This window comes from Candoia aspera, chromosome 5 (genome assembly GCF_035149785.1).
Source record: "Candoia aspera isolate rCanAsp1 chromosome 5, rCanAsp1.hap2, whole genome shotgun sequence".
Classification (NCBI taxonomy): domain Eukaryota; kingdom Metazoa; phylum Chordata; class Lepidosauria; order Squamata; family Boidae; genus Candoia; species Candoia aspera.
In genome coordinates, this window is record NC_086157.1 from 45,719,062 (window position 1) to 45,745,844 (window position 26,783).

The 26,783-nt window shown below is 36.8% G+C and overlaps 2 protein-coding genes across 4 annotated transcripts in view; one reads left to right on the forward strand and one right to left on the reverse strand.

The window, feature by feature from the left end:
* Positions 1 to 1,746, forward strand: part of OFD1 (OFD1 centriole and centriolar satellite protein) — a 105,231-nt gene extending 103,485 nt beyond the window's left edge. For all 3 annotated transcript variants that reach the window (XM_063305103.1, XM_063305104.1, XM_063305105.1), the window contains exon 23: positions 1,732 to 1,746. The gene's annotated coding sequence lies outside the window, so the exon portion shown is untranslated. The remainder of the gene's footprint in view (positions 1 to 1,731) is intronic.
* The window catches only part of GPM6B (glycoprotein M6B), a 127,338-nt gene that overhangs the window by 72,047 nt on the left and 28,508 nt on the right, over positions 1 to 26,783 (reverse strand). The window lies entirely within an intron of this gene.

Here is a 26,783-nt window from a genome sequence, read left to right on the forward strand (position 1 = left end):
ACTCAAGGATAGGCTGGATCAAACATATTGTATGGCTACTATCATATGAAAATCCAGCAAAGACACATCTGTTCTCTTACCCCCTTACAGGAACTAGATCGACTTGCTCCATAAACAAATGGATATGACCTTATTCCAGCCTTTCTTTGATTCTGCCTTCAACAATACTATACAGGCAGATTATTTCTCATGATAGACAAGCAAATCCAGCAGAAAGAGGCTCTTAATTCTCTAGTGCCCATATCATGCTGTCAAAAATTCTTAAAGCAAACTAAAAGTAGACTACTGAAGGAGGTATAGCACTTCATTAACTCCATTCTCAACATAGCCCACCAAATACTCTTTAGCCATATATGTATAGAGAGATAAGGAGAAAGGATACAACATAAACCAGACACACCTTTATTTATGCTGCAATACAAGCACAGATGTTCTGTACAAAAGATTTGCTCTGGGATGTCAAGTATAGACTTTCATGAAGCTTCTCAAACAATAAACAAACACAATTCCTGGTCTGAATGTAGATATTAAAATTATCTCCATTTGTTTGGCAAGCTTTAGGCAAAAAGCTAGTGGCCTGAATTCTGCCTCTTTTTGACTTTGCTGTCTCATACACTTAACAGGTTAATTGTATACATCTTGTTGTGTTTCAGGGAGGAGGCATACAGAGGGCCCCCCAGAGAGGACATGATTTCCAGAAGAGCCAGTCGGGGGGAGAAACAGACTTAGTCCATGAGAACCCACTCAGCCCTGAACAGCTCACAGGGCCATGGGTCCTCATGGGTGACTGAATTCCTCAGCTCCGTTCTTCCCCTTTTTCAATTCATAATAACAGAGCAGCAGCTCTCTCATAATATAGGCCTCTCTATTCTTCCCCCTTTTATCATCATTCATATCTCAACTATGACATGATTGAAAGGGGTTCTGATGGGAAATAGGCTACAAATTAGCATATATCTCCTCCACACAATGAAAGCATTAAGCCGCTGCCATTTCAAAGCCTAAACAAAAAGCAGCCAGACTTTAAAAAAAGAAAAAAAGCAGCAGTGTTTGAAGTTTAATTATCTGCCTCCCTGCCTATCTATAAGCTGTTTTGGGGTTATTTTATTTTGCATGTTCAGCTTGAAAGTTTTACTCTTTAAAAAATCATGAATATGGTAAATAAGGTGCATTACAAGTCATGGAGAATGTCTGGATACAGAATTCTGAAAGCTAGTTGTTATACATCCCAAGCCTGGAGCCAATTCATGATAGTTCAGTGCAATAATTAGTTTTTCTTCAGTGGCATATGTTGCATTTTCATTCACTAAATCAAGCTTCCAGATATGCTGGATTACAAAGTCCTTAATTTCCAGACAGCATATATGGAGATAAGCAGATCTGGTGAAGCAAAACATGTAGTTCCAGTATTGCTCGAAGTGTGCCAGATTTTTTTTAAAAAAGCATTCTAACTTCCATAGATAGTATATATCCAATATGCTAGTCACCTCAACCTGAACATCGAAATAAGTTGTTTCAAGTTAGATGTTTAATATTATCTAAGCATCATGAAATATCACAGGTTTTCAACATGATGTAAAAACTTAGAAAATGCCAAAACAAAACTATTCATGATGTCTGATTTGGGAAGGGTACAATTTTTGCCTTCCCTGCAATTTTATATTAATATGGCAGGATAAAGTTTTTCATTTATTGGAATCCCTCAGAGTTGGAGGTTCTAGTCAGCAAAAGATGATAGAAGAAGCAGAGGTTCTCTACAGATAGACTGCAGCATTGGATTACTTTCAAAGCCTTAATTAAGCATCCATGATCAAGAAATGACAAAGCAGAATCTCTTTCATTATCCCAATCTGGTTCCCAAATAAAAAAGGTTCCCAACAGGAAGGGATCCTGTGCCTTTTTGTCTTTCTTAAGATACACATCAAGAAAAATAGGTATTAGAGCTTGATATCCTTTACAGACCGCCTGATTTTTAGGATTTCAAGCAAATCTCAGAATGGTCAATGGACGCTACCAAGTCATTTGTACCACATGGTGGGAATTTACAATAAAGTAGGCAGATTTAGTATGTTTGCCTTCCTTTTCTTTTTGCAGTAAAAGGATTTTGAGCATTATAATCTTACATTCTCCGTTATCTCTAGGAGATGGAGAAGTAGCACTTAGAGCGTTATTTATTTATTTATATTTCAAATTTCTGTCACCGCCCATCTCCCCCAAGGGGGGACTCTGGGCGGTTTACAACACAATAAACAAATTAAAACCATAAAACACAGATTGCAATACAAAATCTTATAAATAGATAAATATACGACCCTTGTGGCGAAAAGCTTTCATTCAACGGAGAGGGCACTATGGCGCCAACCACCCCCAGGAAGAGCTATTGCCCTTCCCATCCCAAGCAAGGCGGCAGAACCAGATTTTTAAATTCTTCCGGAAGTCTGGGAGTGAAGGCGCCAGCCTCTGTCCTGTTTAAGTGACTGACTCCGAACATAAATATAATAGTTTATTAAACAGAATTTACAATATCTGGAAGGTCTATACTGATTAATCTGAAAATTATTATTTAATTTTAGTAAGCTGAAGATGGTTATGAATTAAAAATAGAACAAGAATGGATTAATATGAATCAGGTAATTAATTCTGAGGTAAATTAATTTTAAAATAATTAAATAAAAACAGAGAGATAGTTGTAGGCAAACAGGTAAAATACAATTTAAGAAACAAATCAATTTGATTGTGCAATACTGAATTATCAATTAATTGAAGTTGGTAGAAGTTGTTAATTCTGAGGCAAACAGGCAGATCTGAATGAGTAGAAACAATGTAGGAATCTGAGGTGGAGGAATCCATTTAAACCAACAAAGAACGTTAGGGAGCGATGGTGACAGAAGAGTTGAGGCAGATAATTGGAAGACGGTAGCAATGGATATTCTGAGGAAACGAAATAAAATAACAGAAACTGAGGTAAATGGATTGTTCTGATTATAATGGTATAGGATTTCAGGAGTTGACAGTTGATCTGTCATGGCAGAGACTGACAGTGCTGAAGTTCCGCCTCAGATAAGGATTCTGAGGGTAGAGAAGTGGCAGCGAGACTGAGGGAGTTATTTTAAGTAATTGCGGAGATAGTTGATTCGCTGTAAGAAGAGGGCGTGAGATTGATTGTTGTTGCAGGAAGATCAGGCCTGTCAATTTTAAGGGCTTTATCTGAATCCAATGACAGCTCAGGAAGTGCTGAGGTGAATTCTTGAAACTAAATATAGGAGCGGTTGTCTCCGGCGCCCTTCAGTCTCTCCCTGCACCTTTTATAGGCTGCAAGATCGCCCTGTTGCTGATTGGGAGCCAATCGAGCTTCACGTTGTTCAGCCCTCCTTGCTGTGCGTCGCTGTCTCGTGCTGATTGGCGGTGGTGACCTGGCCTCATCAGCTGTTCAGCTTCTTCCCACTTGAGGTTTTTCTTCACTTGTAAGTCTGCCTCCATTTTTTCTTCAGCTTGGCTTAGCAGTTTATCCAGGGCTTTGCTTAATGGTTTTTCCAGGCTGTCCTCTTCATTCTCCGACTCAGTCTCCATCCTAACAGCCTCACCTCCAGGGGCAAGTTATTCCAAAGGGAGGGCGCCACTGCAGAGAAGGCTCGCCTCCTGGACCCCATTAGATGAAATTCCTTTGTTGATGGGGTCTGTAGCATGCCCTCTCTGCTTGACTGGATGGGACGGGTCGATGTCATGGGGATGAGATGGTCCCTCAGGTACCCTGGCCCCATGCCATGTAGGGCTTTAAAGGTGATAACCAACACCTTGAATCGGACCCGGAAGAAAACCGGCACCCAGTGCAGCTTGCGCAGCAGTGGTGTCACATGTGCCGATCTAGGAGCACCAATAACTACCCGCGTGGCCGCATTCTGGACCAGTTGAAGCTTCCGGATACTCTTCAAGGGTAGCCCCATGTAGAGCGCATTGCAATAGTCTATGTGGGAGATGACCTGGCATGAGTGACTGTTCGGAGGGCCTCTTGCTCCAGAAAAGGGCGGAGCTGGTGCACAACACGAAGTTGTGCAAAGGCCCTTCTGGCCACAACTGCCACCTGCTCTTTTTTAATGCTTTAACAAAAAGGGGAGGAGTCATGGTTCCTACTAATGTTGTTATAAAAGTCCTCAAACCATTTTAAGACATAAATATATTCACAATTCACTGCCTATTAGATACAAAGAAAAGCCACAAACATTTCTACTTCGTTCTTAGATTGGGCTGGTCCAAGACATTTTGTTTCAGAAGTAATAGGAGGGGTATCCTCAGGCAAGATGCACATTAAAATAACTCACTATTTTGACAAAGGCAACAAAATCCCACAAGTTTCCAGTATCCCCTCCCTCTCTTCCTCCTCCTCCTTCCTCATTTCCTCCCACCTGGTTGCTGGGTCTGCTTGTTTTTGCACTTTGCTTGCCTAGTTCTTACAACAAAGTTTATCAATGCCTGATGCAATGAGGGGTTTTGTTCTTCAGCTGATGCAGAGCCTGATGCTGATTTGAGCTGAGGGGGAATGACTGGCCCAAGGCCACCTAGCTGGCTTCTGTGCCTAAGGGAGGACTAGAACAAGCACCTGAGTCTCCTTGTTCCTAGTCTATACCACCACATTGGCTTTCCATCTTCTCATACCCCTCTGGCAGTATTAATATACTGCAAGAGCTAACAATGTGCTGTCTTCTCATTATATCCAAAATCATCTAACAAACTGGCACTTCCATGTTCATAGCAAGCATACTAAGCCATTATTATTATTATTATTATTATTATTTAGCTTACTTTCTCCAAAGAGGTTGTGTGAAAAAGATAAGATTTCAAACCCACCCCATATCAGTAAGTATGGTCCTCTACCAGAAATATAAATTGTACCCTATGATTAAATGAATATTAATTTTGCAGGATGAAATCTGCAGAAATCTCCAATTCTTCTAAAGAAGCTCCTGTTTTAAAATTTTGCTGTTTATTATATCTGGCCACAAAAGTGACGTATACAACTTTAAATGTTGAGATTATGACTTGGAAAGTTTATCTTGTAGATCTGCAATAAATTAATTCATACCACAAAAATACATACTTTCAGAGAAATGGAGCATCTGAAGGTCTTAAATCCCAGTTACTTTCATTATACCATGAAGCCGAGCAGGAAACATATGTTGTTATATCCCAAAAATATATGAAACAGAACTAAGTTATGCAAAAGTAGGAATATAGTATTATAGCAAATATACAACACTTTAGTATATGAACAGAATTAAGAGTTTTACAAGAAATAGTTTTCTACAAATAGTTTTCTACTGTTTCCTTTCAATTACCACAAGATAATTATCTTCATGTTAGCTATTGGAGATCCCCGCATCAAATAAATTGGAAAAAAAATCTTCTTTGACACATGAATCAGAAGCATGTAGACAACAAATAAAGCATCACATTATTTTGAACACCATTCAGGTTATAAATCATTCTTCCAGAATTCTTATTAATTGGCTGTAATTATAAACTTTTTAAGATGCAAACAGACACAAATCAATTATCTGCATTTTAGAAAGGGTATGTGTGTGTCTGCATTTTATCAGAATGTATTTCCACACTTATTCCATTTGAATACATATGGTTTGTTACAGGTTATCAATCTGAATCTGGCAAAATTGGAGCATCTCTCTAACATTAGTAATGCATGGCTAGGTGCAGACTATTATTTCTTGATACTTGGCAATGATACTTGATTCTTGATATAATGAAGACAGATACCTACAGCCTACCATACTGCCCACTGCTTAACAAGGCAAGTTCTATCAACTTCAGAAACAATTATCATGGGATTATCTATACTGTGTACTTCTCCCACATTTGTATTAGGAATTGTTGAGAAAACTAAGCCCACTGATTGTTGCTTTAAGTCCAAGTAGCTCAAGCCAGCATTGGCAGTATGCTGGGACTTGTCATTCAGCAGCATCTGGAGAGACAGAAGATCCGTATTGGTGAGCCACAGTTGAATAGAAGTAATATAAATGCATGATTTATTTGAAAAGATTAGTAAAGCCAGACAAAATATTAGCAATCTACAATGAAACGTGATAATTTGCAAATGGATATTACTCAGTCATTAGTGGTCAATGATTCTGAACCTCTAGTTTGCCTATTTGTTTTTTTGTCATGTTCCTCACAGTAGCAAACATAAAAATGATATGCATTAGCCCACTCCTACCAGTTCCACATGATTTCTCCCACAAAATAATGCCATCAACTGAATAGCATATTGTGAACCTCCTCTGCCTCTACCTCTTCTATGCTATGATATGTACAGAATCCACTTCTTTGAGCAAACGTGTTTACAATTAATTCAATGAGAAATGAGCAGAATAAACAAACACATACTGTATATATTTCTACAACATTCTTAAAAAAGAAAACTTGATATTAAGAAAGTTAATTTTAATATGAAAAGTAGCCTTTACCTTGGGCATCCTTATTAATTTAAACTGCTGTCCTCTATATTTTTCTCACTGAAATTGTCAGAAATTGTGCTTTTAGTAAATATTTGCAATTGTGGTTTTGTTTTTAGGAACTCCCATTCACATTCCATTCTTTTTCCCATTCCTGCTATGGAATCCTACCTACTATTGCAGTAGTTAACAATACCATTTTGAAGCCCAATATGCCTTTTTATTTAAGAACCACTACAAGAACTTTGCACTTGCTGCAAATATATGATACATTATTCTGAGGCAGGAACACAAACATGTCACAAGCACTGAAATTCACAATTGCTGACTTTTGTCCATCTTATTTTTATTTTTGTTTATTAAGGTTTCATCAGTAGAAGGCTTTTATTTATTTTTTGCTCTATTTACACCCTCTCAAGTAAACCAAGTAGAGGGAAAACTCTAAATGCTACACTACTGGTAACCTCCTGCTTGTTTATTCTCTAGAGTCTATCTACCTTAAATTCCTCTTACAATCTCTGCTTACTCAGCAGGAAGCAGTCACCTGATCATCCACAATGGTAATCAGAAGCACTCAGAACACACCACTTGAAAATCCACCTCTTCAAGAGATTACCGTTTCAACATGCCTTACAACTGAGCACAAAATAAAATGCAGTTTCTTTGATTTTTCTCTATCCCTTGTTTTTTTTCCTGAACTCCTATTTTTTATTTTATAATTTTTATTAAGAATTTTGATTATAATAGTAAATTCTAATACAAACTAAATTTAAAGAAAAAAAGAGAATAGAGAGAATGAGTAAAAAGTGCAAGGAAAAAGAAAGAAGAAAAGAGAAAAGAATGTTATAAAGAAAGAGACAATATATAGAAATATATATAAAGAAATGACTTCCAACCTTCATCACAAGTATAAACAAAGTGATTCTTCACCCCCTGTAGGGTTACAAAGATTTATATCTTCATCCATATCCCATCTCTTATCTATAAACAAATCCATAAAACATAATTGTTTCAGTCCTAGTATCAGCAGAAAGTCCATAAAGTATTGCCAGAAGTAACAACATAACTTGTTTTAACCTTGATCAAATAAACCAATTTTACATTCCTTCCTTTTAGTCTTAACAGTCTTATTATTTTATAAAAAGAGTCTTAATCTTTAGTTCATTCAAATATTGTTGTAGGATTTGATTTCTCTTCATTTATTCTTTGTCCCATCACACAGAGTTCTTCAAGGCTTTTACAAGACTCTTTTGTAAATCCAGTAGGAAAAAAATTATCCAAGTCAGTCTCTTGGTTTGTCATTTGTATTTCCCCTTTAAATTTTAAAGCCTCAGCCAGTTTCTTTTGTAGATCCAGTGAAACATCCTTTTCTAAGTCATTCTCTTGGCCTGTCAGTTATAAATCCACTTTCAATACCATCTCTATCTTGTCAGATAAAATTTGTTCCACAGCTGATATTTCTTCAATAACAGCTTTTGGACAGTCTATTCATCGAAGCAGACATCATTACTGACATTGTTGATATTGTGGCTACCATTTTTTGATTCCATTCTTCAAAAGTCTCCTTCAGTATTTTTATTGTCATAATGTTTTGTAATCATTCTTCAGTATTTTTGTCATAATGTTTTGTAATCATCTTAGAGGCCTGTATATCTTTCCCCTACCTAAAATCTTTAGTCCCCTCTAGTGTCCAGTTTTTGAAATCATGAAATTGTTTATCTTTGTTATGTCTTGTATAAATCAAAACAGGATCTATTTCCCAGGATAAGCTGTTTGTACTTTATAATTAATTCCAAAATCCTATTTTAACAGTTTCGATGTTCCAATTTTATCTGGACCCGTAATCCATTTATAACTTTCTAAGATCAAAATCTTATTTAGCTTTTTGCTGCTTATTTCAGATTCTTTAAATTCTTAAGCTTATGATTAAAATGTTCTTTCATTCAGGATTGAAGGCAGACTCACCTGGCATTTTCAAACTTGTCATTCTGAAGGTCTCTAATAGCTTAGTAGTAGTTAATGAGCAATTTCTGAAAGTGATTATAAAGTGAGATTTGGGAACTTAGTGTCCTTTAAAAATCTCAGCCGTGATTGCGAGCAAGATGGCTAATCCTGTCACCTTCAGTGCTCAAGCTTGTGGAAAACCACTGTCCTGCAGTCTCCTTATGAGGAGCAGCCATCCAAAGCACGTGTGGGTGATCTCTTGTCCTCTCCTTATCCAGAGAGGTTCCAACGAACTGGTCTTCTCACCAGTTCCTTGCTTTTTGCCACAGTTGTCAGCTTGGCTTTTGCAGAACCATCTTTAGTTCACCATATCTTCCCGAGAAACCTGTTTTTTCCTGTTGAATTCCACTGGCAAACTCCCATTCAGATTCTACTGCGAGAGACTTCATTTTGGGGCCTCATACTTAAATACTTTACAAACAGCTGTGATGTACATATAGATAGATTTCTTCCATAGCACTTAAGACTGCCCAGTTTATGGATCTTTAATCAAATAAGATATGGGAAGCAGAGGCAATAAGCCACAAGAAGGATACATCTATTCATGCATAAGAACATGGTGAGTGGTGTGGAAAAAAACAGTGTGGAGTTGGATCATTGATGAAACTGAAAAATGATCTTCAAGTTCTCATTTCTTAAAAATTGCATTGAAATGTTATCCCACATGCATTCTCCCATGGAGAATATGATACTAGAGGTTTTCAGGAATAAAGTCTTCTATTGTCTCATCAAGACTAGCAGCTAAGAAATAAGAACCTTCAGGCCCATCAGCCTAGCCTAATTGGCCTGTGAGGCCTCAAGAAAGGTATCTTCTTCTTCCCAAATTTTACTCCCTGCCTTGCTTACTTTTGTCGGAATGAAGGGATTTCCTTTGCTTTATCCACTACTTTTCTTTACCTTATAAGGGAAAGATAAGACAAAACAAAACAAAGTTGCCCAGCAAATTCTCTGATCTTCATGACTACTGGACAAAGCTTGCAAGAGTTAGCATGCTTTCCAGTGGGCATTATATAGGATGAGCTACCACAATCAGCAATACATTTAGAGAGGGGGACAAAATAAAGCATGGTCTGAAGAAGTACGAAAAAATCCCAAATTCTATAAAAGTTTTTTTTAAATAAAAAAGTATTAATATGGAAGAGTATTGGAGGAGAATGTTTTCGTGATACAGAGAAATGCTACATCCATCTTCTTGTTCCAGACATTCAGTGAATGCTGAATTGACCTGAGTTTGGTGTTTTAATATAAAAATATCCTTGATGGCAACAACATCTCTGAGCAAACTTCACGTTTGTAAATTTCTTCTATCTTATTATATTGCATAGGAAATATGGAACTGCAGCAATCTTTATTTATTTATACAATTCATCCATCACTTCAATCCAAGGAGAATCTAGCCAGTTTACAGATTTAGAAGTTTGGAACAACATATGGAGACAATCATATAGTTTTGAAGGATACCATTTGGGAAAGTTGGATCAGTTGTTCAGGCCTTCAGAACATTACCACAATAGTACAAGAAGAAATCATGCTATAGTTATTTCTCCTGTAGATTATTGCTATGTTATCTATATGGGGCTTACACTTGAAGAAAACTGAGAAGCATGACAGGGACTAGACTGCTGTCTAAGAACAGCAAATAGAAATAATTTAATAGCAATTTTATATGAACTGCATTGGCTTCCAATAACTTCTGACCTAGGTTCAAGGGGGAAAAATACATAATGTCCTAAACAGGACACTTAAGTTCCTGTTAAGTGTCTTATTACAATTTGCCTGACTTTAAATGCTGCTTAAGGGAACTCTTCTCTGCCTTACCATTATGTACAAATGGGGTGACTTCTTAGCTACAGTGTGGCTATAGGATGCCCAACTCCCTGGAGGCTGGGTTATCCCTGACATTGGCTGTATTTCTGCTCTGAGGTAAGATCTGGCTATTTAGGCAAACTCTGGGGTCTTACTAATATAATAGTTGTATTTTGATGGTTGGTATACTTTGAGCTTCATTGTTGTTCTATGGTTTTATATATATATATTTGTTCTATTCACTGTATCCCTCCATGATATCTATTAATTTAGGGAAAGAAATTGTCACAGTAATGAATGAAGAAAGTCATTGTGAATTGGCCTACAAAGATAATCAATAAAACAAAGAAAAATACATCCACATGAAGTATGACTTTCTGTATGCTAGATGATTGAATTATAGCCTTTGCCACAATGATACATTCCAAAACAAGAAAACAATTGTTTATTTATACATATTTGTGTTTAACTAAGTTTCACTATGTCACTTGGCAGAAGTCACTGTTGTTTTTAACCTTAGAAAAGTCCATGGATATCAAAGGAAAAACAGTAGGGGACCTGCATAAAGAATGATATGAAATACCTTGGGATAGAAAATAAAATGTTCTCCTGTAAAATTAATGGAATGGAGTATCTGTTGTGCTGAATTGTGTAGTTTGTTGGCTTTCCACTAACTGCCCTAAGCCAATGTTTAGGAATGACAGGAAGTAGCTAGATTTTCTTAGCCTGTAATTCTTTGGCCTCAGACAGTTTTCTTCACCAAATAATCTCCATAGGTGCTGGTACTCATAATTCCTAGCAATATGAAATTGTGGGTATTGGTACACTTCTAGAGGTCAGCCGATTGAAGAAGGCTATCCAATGATAGCCTTCTTCAGTCGGGTGACCTCTAGAACTGTACCAATAGTCCTTTCTGTATCTTTGAGGGGAGTGAGGAAAAATATTTCTAAATGCATATAAACAGAGACCAGGACTTCAGGTATGCATAGTCAAGTCACTAAATTATCCTGATACAAAACAGATGGTAGATAATACTGTCTCTAATTGCTAAAATCCAGAATGTCATCACTGCATCTTTCATGTGTTTCATGTCCCATTAATCATTTTTGAACCTCTTCTTTGCTCTTTCGCTGTTGTATAAAATTTAAAAAACCCATGCTGTTTATAATGCCATAAACAAGCATTTTGCAATCCTATTTTCTTTTATTGCTCTATTATCTATTTTAAAATAATGCTTTGAAGTGAGTTGAAGCATGCAATTCAGTTTAAGTTTTAAAGGCCTAAAGACAGACACATACTTTTGAAGCTTATTTATGTATAAAACTGCATATCTGTTTGTTGTTGTTGTTTATTCGTTTAGTCGCTTCCGACTCTTCGTGACTTCATGGACCAGCCCACGCCAGAGCTTCCTGTCGGTCGTCAACACCCCCAGCTCCCCCAGGGACGAGTCCGTCACCTCTAGAATATCATCCATCCATCTTGCCCTTGGTCGGCCCCTCTTCCTTTTGCCTTCCACTCTCCCCAGCATCAGCATCTTCTCCAGGGTGTCCTGTCTTCTCATTATGTGGCCAAAGTATTTCAGTTTTGCCTTTAATATCATTCCCTCAAGTGAGCAGTCTGGCTTTATTTCCTGGAGGATGGACTGGTTGGATCTTCTTGCAGTCCAAGGCACTCTCAGAATTTTCCTCCAACACCACAGTTCAAAAGCATCGATCTTCCTTCGCTCAGCCTTCCTTATGGTCCAGCTCTCACAGCCATATGTTACTACAGGGAACACCATTGCTTTAACTATGCGGGCCTTTGTTGTCAGTGTGATGTCTCTGCTCTTAACTATTTTATCGAGATTTGTCATTGCTCTTCTCCCAAGGATTAAGCGTCTTCTGATTTCCTGACTGCAGTCAGCATCTGCAGTAATCTTTGCACCTAGGAATACAAAGTCTTTCACTGCTTCTACATTTTCTCCCTCTATTTGCCAGTTATCAATCAAGCTGGTTGCCATAATCTTGGTTTTTTTGAGGTTTAGCTGCAAGCCAGCTTTTGCACTTTCTTCTTTCACCTTCATCATAAGGCTCCTCAGTTCCTCTTCGCTTTCAGCCATCAAAGTGCTATCATCTGCATATCTGAGATTGTTAATGTTTCTTCCAGAGATTTTAACTCCAGCCTTGGATTCCTCAAGGCCAGCTTGTCGCATGATGTGTTCTGCATACAAGTTGAATAGGTAGGGTGAGAGGATACAGCCCTGCCGTACTCCTTTCCCAATCTTAAACCAGTCCGTTGTTCCGTGGTCTGTTCTTACTGTTGCTACTTGGTTGTTATACAGATTCTTCAGGAGGCATACAAGATGACTTGGTATCCCCATACCGCTAAGAACTTGCCACAATTTGTTATGGTCCACACAGTCAAAGGCTTTAGAATAGTCAATAAAACAGAAATATATGTTTTTCTGAAACTCCCTGGCTTCTTCCATTATCCAGCGGATATTGGCAATTTGGTCTCTAGTTCCTCTGCCTTTTCTAAACCCAGATTGTACATCTGGCAATTCTCGCTCCATGAATTGCTGAAGTCTACCTTGCAGGATCTTGAGCATTACCTTACTGGCATGTGAAATGAGTGCCACTGTTCGATAGTTTGAACATTCTTTAGTGTTTCTCTTTTTTGGTATGGGGATATAAATTGATTTTTTCCAATCTGATGGCCATTCTTGTGTTTTCCAAATTTGCTGGCATATAGCATGCATTACCTTGACAGCATCATCTTGCAAGATTTTGAACAGTTCAGCTGGGATGCCGTCGTCTCCTGCTGCCTTGTTATTAGCAATGCTTCTTAAGGCCCACTCAACCTCACTCTTCAGGATGTCTGGCTCTAGCTCACTGACCACACCGTCAAAGCTATCCCCGATATTGTTATCCTTCCTATACAGGTCTTCTGTATATTCTTGCCACCTTTTCTTGATCTCTTCTTCTTCTGTTAGGTCCTTGCCATCTTTGTTTTTGATCATACCCATTTTTGCCTGGAATTTACCTCCAATGTTTCTAATTTTCTGGAAGAGGTCTCTTGTCCTTCCTATTCTATTGTCTTCTTCCACTTCCGCGCATTGCTTGTTTAAAAATAATTCCTTATCTCTTCTGGCTAATCTCTGGAATTTTGCATTTAATTGGGCATCTGTTCGTTAGTAGCACAGAAATAAAGTACAGTTTCCCAAAGCTGGTTCCAACTACACATGGTGGACCATAACTCCCAATCCCTCCAACAAGTGCAGCCAGTAATACAAATTTACAAGCCTAAATCCCTGTTTTGCAGCCCTTGCAAATTCTGGCAGTGTGACTGCCAAAGCCCAACAGCATTATTTTCCACCAGTTTGAAGTTGAAAACATAGGAACAGTATAATGTGTAAGACTGAATTCAAACTCTGGAGTGGGGGGAGGGCAGAAAATCTTAACCCCAACATGTATGGGAAGCCACACCTACCTTCTCAATCTTTATTTTCCCCAAATGTTAAGTACAGCTCTAGCCTCCCAAAGATCACCTAAAGGTAAAGGTTCCCGTTTAGTCGTGTCCGACATTAGGGGGCAGTGCGCATCTCCGTTTCATGGCCGAAGACCCAGCATTGTTCAAAGACACTTCCGTGGTCATGTGGCCAGCATGACAGTCATGGAAGGCTGTTACCTTCCCACCAAAGTGGTACCTATTTATCTACTCGCATTTGCATGCTTTTGAATTGCTAGGTTGGCAAGAGCTGGGGAGAGTGCGGGAACTCACTCCATCATGCGGTGCTCGGGTCTCAGACTGCCAAACTTGCAACCTTCCAGTCGACAAGCCTGGCATCTTAACCACTGAGCCACCACCAACCACCTGCTCCAAGGTATATTTATGTGTATGTGTATCTGATCTTTCAGGAGAGGAAAGGAAAGGCAAGGAAAGGAGTCAAGCTAAGAATGGACTGCTTGGTTTTTAAAATTAAATCAAAAGTAGGATGGAGTTAGGGTAAGATCCTGGTGTGGCTATAGGTCTTTGGCTGCCCATTCCTGCACTAACCCATGATTTAGTATCATATGAAAACTAGCCCGGTATCTAAACACACTGCAAACATTAGATTACCACCATGCCTGCTTTGATTTGTCAAGAGCATTAAGACTAAATTTCATATTGTTAAGCCCCCATGGAAGCAAGAGTAAATTTTAAAAAGCTGAGGGCTGAAATGATGGGATATGAAGCAGCTCTAAACTGATTTGCTCATTACATAATAGAAAGTGAAATGTGTCATGTTCATCGTTCCAATGTTCTGAATACATCGTAACGTTTCGCATGTCACTTTCCTGATACGTGTTTGCAGAGTGGAGATTTCCAGCCGTGCCAGGCTGTAATCTCATTACTGTAACTGTGGAATGTATGTTTGGGTTATGGAATGTCTTCAACGTTACTTTCTCAGGCCGATGTGGGCAACCGTTGCTAACAACGGGGAGGGGGTGGTTGCTAAGCGGGAGCGAGGGCGGCACCGGGTTTGAAGCGAGGGTTTTTAGTTTGTATTTGGCGCGCTTTTGCTCATTCTCAGCTTTCTTTGTATTTGCACATTATTCTTTCAATAACTCAGTTTTCATTAAGAACCTGCTTGTGAGGCTGAGTATGTCAGAATAGGCAATCATTACATTTGCTCATTACATAATAGAAAGTGAAATGCCTCTAACTTGATTTTAAAGGGTGTTATGCACATTTTTAGAATAAACAATTTACTGAACAGGTAGACAACTGTTTGATAGCCATGGATCCCATTTAAAAAAAAGTGCCTAGAAGGAATGTCAGTACAGACAATTCAGTCCTTTCTGGGTGATTCTGGAACATTTACAGCAGAAGCTTAAAGCATCTGATTTGCCTTTCTTTTGAAAAAAGTACACAACCAAATATCAGTATTTTTGCTGGCAAATGTTGGTGGCACAATTTGTGAGTGGCCAAAGGACGCTAAATGGGTACTAGGGCCACACATATTATGTGCACTACAAATTCTGATTTATTGCCATAGGTTTTCCTTATGTCAAATAATCAGTTAAAGAGCCCCTAATGAATCAGTAATACAAATATACAGTAATAATACTGGTAGACAATACTGTATTATCAATAGACAGTATACAATATACATTGTATGCAAGCTAGTGGTGAGCTACACTTGTTACAGCGAAGTCATAAAAGGTGTTAATGGCTCCAAATTTCAGCTGGAGATACTTGTAAGATCAATTATCTTTGAGAAAGAACTAATGGAACTTTTGTCATACTAGTCACACCAGCTAGCTAATACTGCTTTCAAGTCCTCACTGTTTTTTCCTCAAGCCTAAACGTTACTGAGGTACATTCAACAGACACAGAAAAGTGAACGGGGTTTATATATCTGTTTTCAAAATTCTACTGCAAAAGAACACTTGTTGCAGAGCAGCACAAAAAACAGAATTCTGCATGTGCTTCATGCTTATTTTAAGATTTTCTTCAGGAGACATCAAAGGATAGTGGTTATGGCCTAAACATCACTCAGCAACATCAAGTCATATTCTTACAGGATGTGTTTAGAGTCACTAGAGAGAAATTTCAGTGCTTTCTCAGTAGGTTTCCTATTTCTTCATTCAGTGCTTGTTGGGCTTGGCACAAGGGAGAAGGAAGAAAGATTACATCCAATATTCAAAACAGATCACAAGCAGCACAAACTAAGATTTTTTTATAATTTTAGAGCTTGAAGCACAGCATTGTACAGATTGGCATTTAATGGCTTTGCCACAAGGTTGTACTTACGTAACTATTTATCATCTGAAAATATTTTTTTTCAAAGGCACTAATCAAACCATCCTAAAGAAACAGTCCTTGGAGGTAGTGCTGAAAAGTGTTTTCAAATAATGACAGCACAATGACATTGTCTCTTACCAGATGAATGCAAAGAGTACCTGGGGGTGGGGGAAGAAGTTTCTGACATTATTTGTATTTTTATTTAAATTATCAGGGAATTTGGAACAAAATGGTAGAGTGTACACAGTACAGAATGTGAGTTTTCATTACTATTATTATGCCTCTGTATTTTATGATAAGGGAATGTGAGTTTGTCTGCATATTTTGAGGGGAAGTTGTGAGGTATGTTGTACTGCATTGTTGTGGTTTTGGATTTGATTTGTGAGTGCATGTTCATGGGATTTGTTTCATTTTGAGTCAATATTTATTGATTTGGGGGGCAGTTGTAAATTTTTCACTGGATACGTCTAATGGGTGTTTGAGCACCATTATGTTCCTTTTGTGAAACAGGTGTTTTGTTTGAATTTATGGGGGGAAAATATGTGATTTTACATTTTGAGGTGAGAACTGCACCTCTGCGAGCCCAGGGAAATAGTTGAGCATGGAAAGACTGCTACCCCAAACAATGAGGTAAGTAAGAAAATACAGTTTCGCCAGAAAAGGTAGATAACTATTCTGCAAATCTTTGATTTAGCAATCAAAAGTTGCTAGATGTTGACCTGGTGTTATTTTTATCTAATACAAAAGGATGCCTATGTTTTTAAAGGCGGATAGATGCTTTTAAAGTAGGAAACCCACTTACGTTAAGTAATGCATCAACTGTGCTAAATGGTTTTGCTGAAAACATACACAAAAACTGACTTTCAATTATAGCAAGTTAATTTCTAGGTAGCTATGGTATTTCAAATTCCTGCACCGGTAACAGCTAAGTCACTGTCTTGGAAGCAAATATTTTTACTATTAATTCTACTAAAAACTGATAGCTTTTCTATGGCCTCCAATCAGTAGGCAGGTAGGATTTAATTGCCTCTAAATTGATGTAACTGTATGTTGTCACAAACCCAACCCGCAAGTACTTGATGACAGCATTCTACAATATACTGTACTGTTCAGATGCTCAAACAACTCCTTAGTTTTGCTAGAATGAAAAAAAGATTTTATGCATGCAATATATTTCAAATCTACAGTATGAATTAGTAAAACAATGCTTTTATAATCCAGAAAGATTTTTTAAAAACCTATGAACATAATAGAATAAGGGCTGTATTATCTATATAATGGAACAGTAGAAGTTTTAATTAACCATCAGGTATATAAAGAAGGGACGCGGTGGTGCTGCGGGTTAAACCGCTGAGCTGCTGAGCTTGCCGATCGGAAGGTCGGCGGTTCGAATCCGCGTGACGGGGTGAGCTCCCGTTGCTAGTCCCAGCTCCTGCCAACCTAGCAGTTTGAAAACATGCAAATGCGAGTAGATTAATAGGTACCACTTCGGCAGGCAGGTAACGGCGTTCCGTGTAGTCATGCCGGCCACATGACCACGGAACTGTTTACGGACAAACGACGGCTCTTTGGCTTTGAAACGGAGATGAGCACCGCCCCCTAGAGTCGGACACGACTGGACTTAATGTCAAGGGAAACCTTTACCTTTACCTTATATAAAGAATGAACAGAAGTGGTGCCAAGATGTAGTTTTGTTTTACTTTTCTGACTGAAGATACTGAAAGAAAAGAATAAGCCACCAATCCAGTATGAATTTTAATAACCACATTCGGTCTTAGGTATCTTTTAGCTATTGGGCAATTTCTAACTTGTTCCTGAAACACTGAGAGTGTCCTAACAACCAGGAAACACACTGAGACAAGGAACTGGTCTCTAATATTTATTGCTAGTACTTAACAGGAATCCCAACAAACTGAAGAAGCGTGGGGAAAACCCAGACATATAACCCCCAAGGGTCAAGGCGGTCCCGATCTGTGTCTCTTTGAATGGCTGAACAATTCATCAGTGCTACGCATGCGCTTGACAGTCTGGATGGGAGCCCCCTGCTCGCCATCCTTACTCATGACAGAGAGTCTCCAAAATTGACATTTTTTTCAACAAAAATGTGACACAGACTTAGGGCCCCACTAATATACTGTTGAATAACATAATTCAAAACAAATGATTTAATTTTTGCCAATCTTATATGGCAATTAACATTTAGCTTCTTTTTTTTCAGTCCAGGAATAGACTCACATGAGAGAAGAGATTCAGAGCCAAGTGAGACCCAGAGTTTATGGATATATAGTCTATAGAATATTACATATGGAAACAAATAGGAAAAACTTTAAAAGGCTTTTTTCTCCCTTTATTATGGTTAACTGGTACTATTTACCATATTTAAAGCTATATCTCTTTCTACTTCTTGAAATTTGGTTTAAAGCATTTCTATGCAAAGGAATGTGGAGATAATGTTGAAGAATGCATGCAGGAACAAATAAGGGAAGATAAAAGACAATTCAGTCCTGAAAAAGGAGAAGGCGTTAGAAAGAAGCTCAGAATAAACCTGCCTTGATTTTCTCTAGTATAAGATAGGACACACAGAAGCTTGATTGACTTTTAAGATTCTTTTATTATACCCTACAACAATAAGTAGCATTCCTGTGATCCTTGTGCTATCTGTCTGCTGACCTCGCCTACCTCAAAGGTGTGGACATTCTATTAACTTCACTCCAAACACGAGATGGTCGGGAACCCCCAAAAGCTACATCTGTTATTCAAGTGCATCTTTTTGTTGAGGTGGTGAATGTGTTATGAGCTGGGCAAAGCAAGTTTTACTGATGACTTAATAACAACTATGAATACCAGCAGCATATGATGTCATATACAGCAACTGCATAAGGAGTAGCTTTCTGTCCCTTTTAAATTAGCATTTTAGAATTCAGATTCTATTTTTCAAAAAGGAATATAAGGTGGAAGTGCTAAGAGGATTAACTGCAGTAGCCATTTGTGTTCTGGTTTTGCGTTACTGAAGTGATTTAATTAACAGTTTTGTACTGTTTTTGCCAGAGAGCACTCTACCTGTTGACTTTTGAAGATTTCTCACATCACCCACAATTTCAACTTGTCTTAAGAAGCTTGGATCTCTCGCTCTCTCTGTCCTTTATACAAATACTCCAACTAATTTCCAAAAAGATACTCTCAAGCTTTCATTTCTTCAGAGATCCTTTTAATGGTGATATACTTTGAAACCATCATTTAATTCTCCATGCCCTGTGATCAAAGTGCAAATGTGTACATTTACAGATCAGTGTCTTTGTACAAATATACCTCCAAGTGGGTACATGTCCTTCTAAGGGTTTGCAGTCCTCCAGGCTGAAGGAGTTGCCCGCCTTTGCTCTAGTAATTACCATTTCTGCAACTTTTCCAAACTGTGTAACCCATACAGGATGGGCTGCCTCTGTGATATGTGCTTGACAGAGAACATGCACTGTTTATAACATTAGAAAGTTATCCCCACCAGAATAGATACAATGCGTCATCCAGCAGATGTGCGTTAGTATAATCCTACTCACATGAATTTAAGATATTTCTGGAGGTGCAATTCTCACAATGCCTCATTTTTCGATATGGTCCTCAGCTTCCTAATATTCCTCCCAGTTTCCCTCTGGCAATGTTTTAATCTTGGGTTGAGGGGATCATATTTAAAAAGAAAGCTAACCTAATCCCTATATAAATTACTTCTATTTTAAACAATTCTGTTTCCTGCACCATTATTTGAAGACTACAGAATGAAGCTGAAGAATTCAGGGAACGATTCTTGACTTCCTATGGGTATTTACATAACTCTCAGTATCACTGTCCTATTTTTTTCCTTTCTCTCTCTCTATATATATCTAAGGAGTATAAAGAATATTCATTTTTTATTTTATTCCCTCAAGAATATAATAAATTTAATGATACAATATTTTCAGGTGGCTGCGCTTTTAAAAAGGTACTTAGTAAAACAAAATGTTTATATTTTTATTATGTTTTGATGGTTCTTTCAGGAACCATTTGAGATAATGCAGTACATAATGCACCAAGGCAGAAATAAAAATAAGAATCTTACTCTCACAATTGCCATGAACTACATTTTCTAGACAACAATGATCTAGATCAATTTCTAAGTCACATATAGTTGCCTTTGGGGGGATTTGGTTTCATTTAGATCAGGTCTTTTGTGTATTGAGAAAGCTATTTTCTGATCGTCAGTGGCAGGAAGATTGCTAGTGCGCCAGAGACAACCGTGCCTTCTGGAAACATTATTGTGTAGCACAGGCCTTCTCAGCTAGGCCACATCAAAATTCCTTGGTAGAGATGCAGCGAAGTATTTCAGGCATCCAGTTATCACTTTTGCAATACAACATCAGAAAGTGCCATTTAGCACATCTATGTGTGGGTTGATACCACTGAGTAATGCAGTTATTTTAGAACCTGGTGCTAAGCAACACTACTAAAGTTGCCATGGAGAAAAACTTTGCTTTCCCCTCTTACTTGATTGTTTTAATATATGCTTGGAACTTATCGTTCAAATTATTTGACTTTTCATCCCACATTCTCCTGAACATAAAGCTTTATACCACTCTTTTTCATAACAGTCCTAGAAGTGGGAAATGGGAGTCATTAATCCTACTTCACAGATAAGGAACTGCAGATCATGAAGATGCCTTGGTCAAACAATTTATAAAGAACAATATGCAGAAGAAAATACTGAACTTTAGTCAAGGAGGTTGGTAGCCTGTATGCATGTGATGAGGCGGCAAGGCTCTGAAAGGCCATATCTCAATAGTATACCTTGGATAAGAAGATTTACCCAAGCATAAACAATTCTGTTTTTCAATCTAACTAAATTTAGAAATGTAATGTTCTTTAATTAATTAATTAAGCAGAGATATGCTGTAGCATAACCTTTTCCATCCTAGTAATCTTCAGGGGTACTGAACTTCAATTCTCATAATTCTTAGTAAGTACACCAAAGGCCATGTTGGCAGAAAATTATGGAAGTTGAACATATTTGGATAGCACCAAGGTGAGGAAGATTGCTCCTTCATTACACGTCAGTGTCCAAATGGAAGCTAACAAAACTGGTTCTATTTTAGCTTGAACCTATTCAAACTGGCTTGTGTATAATGAAAAGACAAACTTCTAAAAGAAAGAATGCTTCTTCTTCATGAATCTACCGATCTTTAAAAAAATGAGATCAAAATTTAAAATGAGATTATAACATCTATTAATTGAAACAAGAGATTGAGTATATCACAAATTAACATGAGAAATCTGATCTTCGTACTTTTCTGTTGTGTCCTATTGAAAAAGGTTTTCTTTCAAAATCTGGCCAAAGGGTCCCATAGCTAAGGCATCCATCTCTGTACCATTTGATGCACAAGAATAATTAAATACTATATGAGCACTTTTTAATGAAGATTCATTTATCATAGTGTCTATCGCAACTTATGCAGATAAAGATGTTGACTAACATTGGTTTAAGAGAGAATCCTGGGAGTAAAAAAAATTACCGAGTTCTTAATTTTATTAAGCCATTAATATCAATGTGATATAAGTAGAATGATACATGACTTATTGTACATATTACAATCCTGTAATTACCATGAAATCAACAGATATATACTAAGCAGTAAGTCAGCCAGGACCAATGTAGGTTAGAACGCTAATTTTGGATGTGTGAAGAAAGAGAAACATATCAATTTGCTTAGATTCTCCTGGGAACTTGGACATGCTCAAGATTTATACTAAAACAAGTCTGGCCTGATTTTCAAATATTCATATTACATTTTTTATAACAAACAAAGCCTCAACTATCTATGTCCAAACAGTAAAAAGTAAATAAAACAAAGCTGTATTACTTTAATTATATACTGCTGTATTACTAAGTATGGATCTAATTATGGATCTGTTACTAATATACAATTACTAATACGTGTTGTATTACTAATAATTGTATTTTTTAGCAAAATCTAAAGAACATATGAATGGATAACAGAAATCTTGCAATGAATATTAAATTTTAATGACAGAATGATATTCTGCTAACATCACAAATTAAGTTTTTACTGAGCAAAAGGGAATTGTGATAAATTCTAACTTCAATTCTAAAAGCTTAGAAAATACATGGCTTTGTTAAAAAAACATGATTTCTAGCAATACATAGATCTGGAGAAAATCATTGAGCAAAAATATTCCCATATGGCCTCAGTTTTGCATAATTTTGCATCAGAACTGGAACTATTAAAAATAACCGAAACTGGCAGCCAATACCACATAGCAATACTTAGCAAGAAGAAATGCCACTTATGAATCATAGCTCTCTAACCCCAGGATGAACATATGGTATTAAGCATCATCTTCATGAAGACGAAGGGAAAGGGAAAATAAGAGATATTACAGAGCGAATCTGTATTGCAGCACAGGAAGATAGTAAGATTGTAGTGAAAATAGGTATTTTTAAAAAAAATCTTCAAAATAGCATACTGTATAATATAAAGCATTCTGGGAAACAATATAACTGAATGCAGCAAGCTTTCCTCAGGTCAGTAGAAATTTATGTTTCTAACCAGGGACCTTTCACCTTTTTTTTCCCCAAATGTAATTAAGAAAAAATGAAGGTGGTTAGCAGATTTTTCTCACAAGAATACATCAGGAAGTTTAATAGAAGAAGGGGATACGCTGGGCTACATGTTTCAAATAGTCAAAACTGGAAGGTATAAATGTTGATATAAATTGATACCTTTTATACACAATGCAAAGAGCCCATACAGAATTTGGGTGTCTAATACTTCTGACACTTCACCAGATTAATAATAATACTTACAAGAACAGTTAATTTGCTTGGATTCCTGATCTTTAATTGATTCCTGATCCATAAATGAACCTACTTTCTTATCTCAAGACTACTATGTTTATTCAGGAATCTTTGGTGATGGTTCTTGATTACTAAGATTTAAAAAAATTCTAGCAATATATACCATATGGGTATACAGATCAATAACAACATTTTCAGCTCAATTTTAATATTCATTTTTATATATAATGTTATTGAAAAATTTAAACACAAGAATAAGACTAAAACAAACTAACATAGAGCAAAAAAGAAGAGAAAAAGGAAAAAAAGGAAAGAAAAAATAAAAGTGCAAAAATAAAAATAGAAAAGAAAGAAAAAAAGATAGAAACAAGTGGCTTCCAATCTTCTTTACAGCAGTTATAAGTACAATTATAAATTGACCCCTCTCTCTAAAGTGACACTGTGACTCTCTTCTTTCTATAATCTATCCTATCTAATCATCAAAACCATAAATCATAAATTTGTTTGTTTTTTTCTTATGGAAAAAGGGGTTTCCAGTCACCAATAAATGTAGATATTGTCTTTTCTCTGAGCAAACAAGTCAGTTTGGCCATTTCAGCACGTTCTGTCATGTTCACCAACCATTCCTCTGCCATAGGTATTTTGCCAAATCTTTCCATCTTTGTGCATACAATAATCTCGCTGCAGTTATCATATATAAAAACAATGTTCCATGACATTTTTTCCAACCACTCAGCCATCAGTGCCAAGAGGAAAAGTTCTAGTTTCAGTTGAATGTTAATCTTTAAACTCCTCTGAATGACTGTATGTATTTGAACCCAATTTTTTCTAGCCTTTTTGCATGTCCACCAAGCATGATAAAATGACCCTTCTTGTTGTTCACATTTCCAGCATAAATCTGAAGTACCTTCATACATTCTAGATAATTTTTCTGGTGTCATTTACCAACACTACATCATTTTATAAAAATTCTCTTTAAGATTATAACATAGTGTAAATCTCAGTCCTTTGAACCACATATTTTCCATTGTTCCATTATAACCAAAATTTTTAGTCCACTTTGTCATACATTCCTTAACTTGTTCTTCTATTTTGAATTTCAATAAAAGTTCATACGTTTTAGCAATCACATATTCATCATTTGTACACAATTGTTTCAAAATCAGTCTTACAACGTCCAATACCATAAATTATTTTATTTACTTTAAATCTTTCTGATAACCGTAAATAAGAAAACAATTGACAACTGTGTCCCTCTGCTATCAGTTGTTCTTTTGCTTTTATTTTATATTCCGCTCAACAGAATTCTAGTATCTCATGATACATTAACCATTTGTGTTTGCTTATTATTTCTCATCTACAGAATGCTTCTTGTGCTGAGAGTCACAAAGGTGTTTTCAGGCAGAGCCTGGGTTTGTATCTATTCCATAATATCAATATGGCAATTTTAATATTCAAAGGTAGAAACATTTGAAATGAAATTGAGACCCAAAGGCCATAGGATTGCTTAAGGTGAAACTGTTAAAGTCCCTTGAACTAACATCATTCTTCTAGCAGACATTCTTCAAACATTAAACCTGCAAAATTTTAGTCAGATACCACAAAAGTTGTGAAATCCTTCCCCTGAACCACTTTCAAGGCAACTGTATCAGGGATGAGCAAAGAACCACATAGAAAGATACTATCCAAGAAAGAACCTATGGAGGTTGTGCTGAATTAAGACAGAATATGTCCTAACTAAATTTACAAATCAAAACTTAAAAAATTTTAAAGTTAGCTTTTATAAGCTATCAGCACCTGACCACTTGTTTTTCTGTATTAGCAGATCCTTTGGCATAATGTATTGACAAGGCTTACCTCTTTTGGATTTGTGCATTTCTGCAACAGACTTTTTAGAGTAAAAATTCTAAGAAGCCTGTGTAAGCTCAAATACTCTCAAAGAACTCCAAAATACACTCTTCATAGATACTTTGTTGATTATTGTTCACCAAGTTTTTGTCTTCTATATCCTTGAAAAAAATGTCTTTAATAATGCTTTTCATCTATTACCTCAAATAGAAACTAATGGGCCTATAATTTCCTCAATTGTCTCTCTCCATCACCTAACCAAAAATATGACCTTGTCCAATCAAGAATCGTTGATGGGTAAGACTGGTTTCAAGACTGAAAAAAAAAAGATTAGATATTTGGGGGTGATTTTATTGATTGATTGATTTTCTATCCCGCCTTTATTATTTTTATAAATAACTCAAGGTGACGAACATACCTAATACTCCTTCCTCCTCCTATTTTCCCCACAACAACTCTGTGAGGTGGGTTGGGCTGAGAGAGAGTGACTGGCCCAAGGTCACCCAGCCGGCTTTCACACCTAAGGCAGGAGTAGAACTCTCAGTCTCTTGGTTTCTAGCCTGTTGCCTTAACCACTAGACCAAACTGGCTATTTTATCAACTAAGAATTGTATGTTGTTTCAGAATAATTATGTTAAAATTTGGAATGATGTAAAAAAGGATTTGTTAAGATGGGAAAAATTACAACTGTCTCTTATGGGGAGAATATCTGTGATTAAGATGAATGTTTTGCCTGGGATGCTGTTTCTTTTTCAGACTATACCGATTTTGATGACAGATTTACCATTTAAACAATGGCAAAGAGCAAAGTTCATTTGGCAAGGCAAGAAACCAAGAATTAAATATAAATTGTTACAAGATGCCAAAGAATGAGGAGGCTTGGGTTTGCCTGTCTAAAATTGTATTTTGATGCCTGTTGTTTGATTTGGATGAAGGAATGGATAACTTTGAAGAGGAACTTATTACAACTTGAAGGATATGAACTGAGATTTGGGTGGCATGCCTATTTGTGGTATGATAAAGTTAAAGTTAATAAGGATTTTAAAAATCACTTTTTTAGGAGTGCCGTACTGAAGGTTTGGAACAAATATAAGATAAGATTGTCTCCTAATGTACCATTATGGATGTCACCTCAAAAAGCATTTGTTAGAAGATAAAATGAGGGAGGAATAAGTTGGTTAAATTATAAAGATTTGTTAAACTTTGCAGAGGGTGAACCGGAACTTAAAACAAGGGAAATGTTAGAATTGGAAGGTTTTACATGTCATTGGCTTACATATATGCAACTGTTAGAACATTTTAAAGTGGATAAAAAGAACTTCAGATTTGCTAATGAAACAACTTGATTTGAAAGGGAACTCTGTACAAATGATGAGCATGTTATTACAAAGATGTATAAACTGTTGTTACAGATGAATTTAGAAGATGAACATGTCAAAGAATGTATGCTGAAATGGGCTAAGAACTTTGGATATACAGTATGTTGGAGCAATGGGAAAATATGTGGAACAAAGGTTTGAAATTTACTTTGAATTACAATTTAAAAGATAATTTTTATAAAATGATGTATCACTGGTATCACTGGTATTTAACCAGTGTATAATGGTGTAACGAATGTCTGTTGGAAATGTTTACAGAGTGAAGGAACTTTTCATCATCTTTGGTGGACTTGTGAGAAGGCCAAAAAAATGTGGGATCAAATATGCGCTGTTATTCAAAAGATCCTCAAAGTGGACCTACAAAAAAAACCAGAACTGTTCCTCTTGGGTTTGATGGAGAAGGAACTTGAGAAACAGCATGGGACTTTGCTTCTATATATGGTTACAGCAGCGGGACTTTTATATGCACAACAATGGAAAGACCCACAGATACCTACCATGGAAGATGGGATTATTAAACTAATGGACTTGGCTCAAATGACTAAATTAACAGTGTTAATAAGAAAAAATACTGTTTCTGGATTTACAGTATTTCTACTTGGCAACCACTTTTAGATTACTTGCTTGTGTTAGAAAAAAATGAAGTTTTGATTCTGGGTTTTAGTGATGAAATGG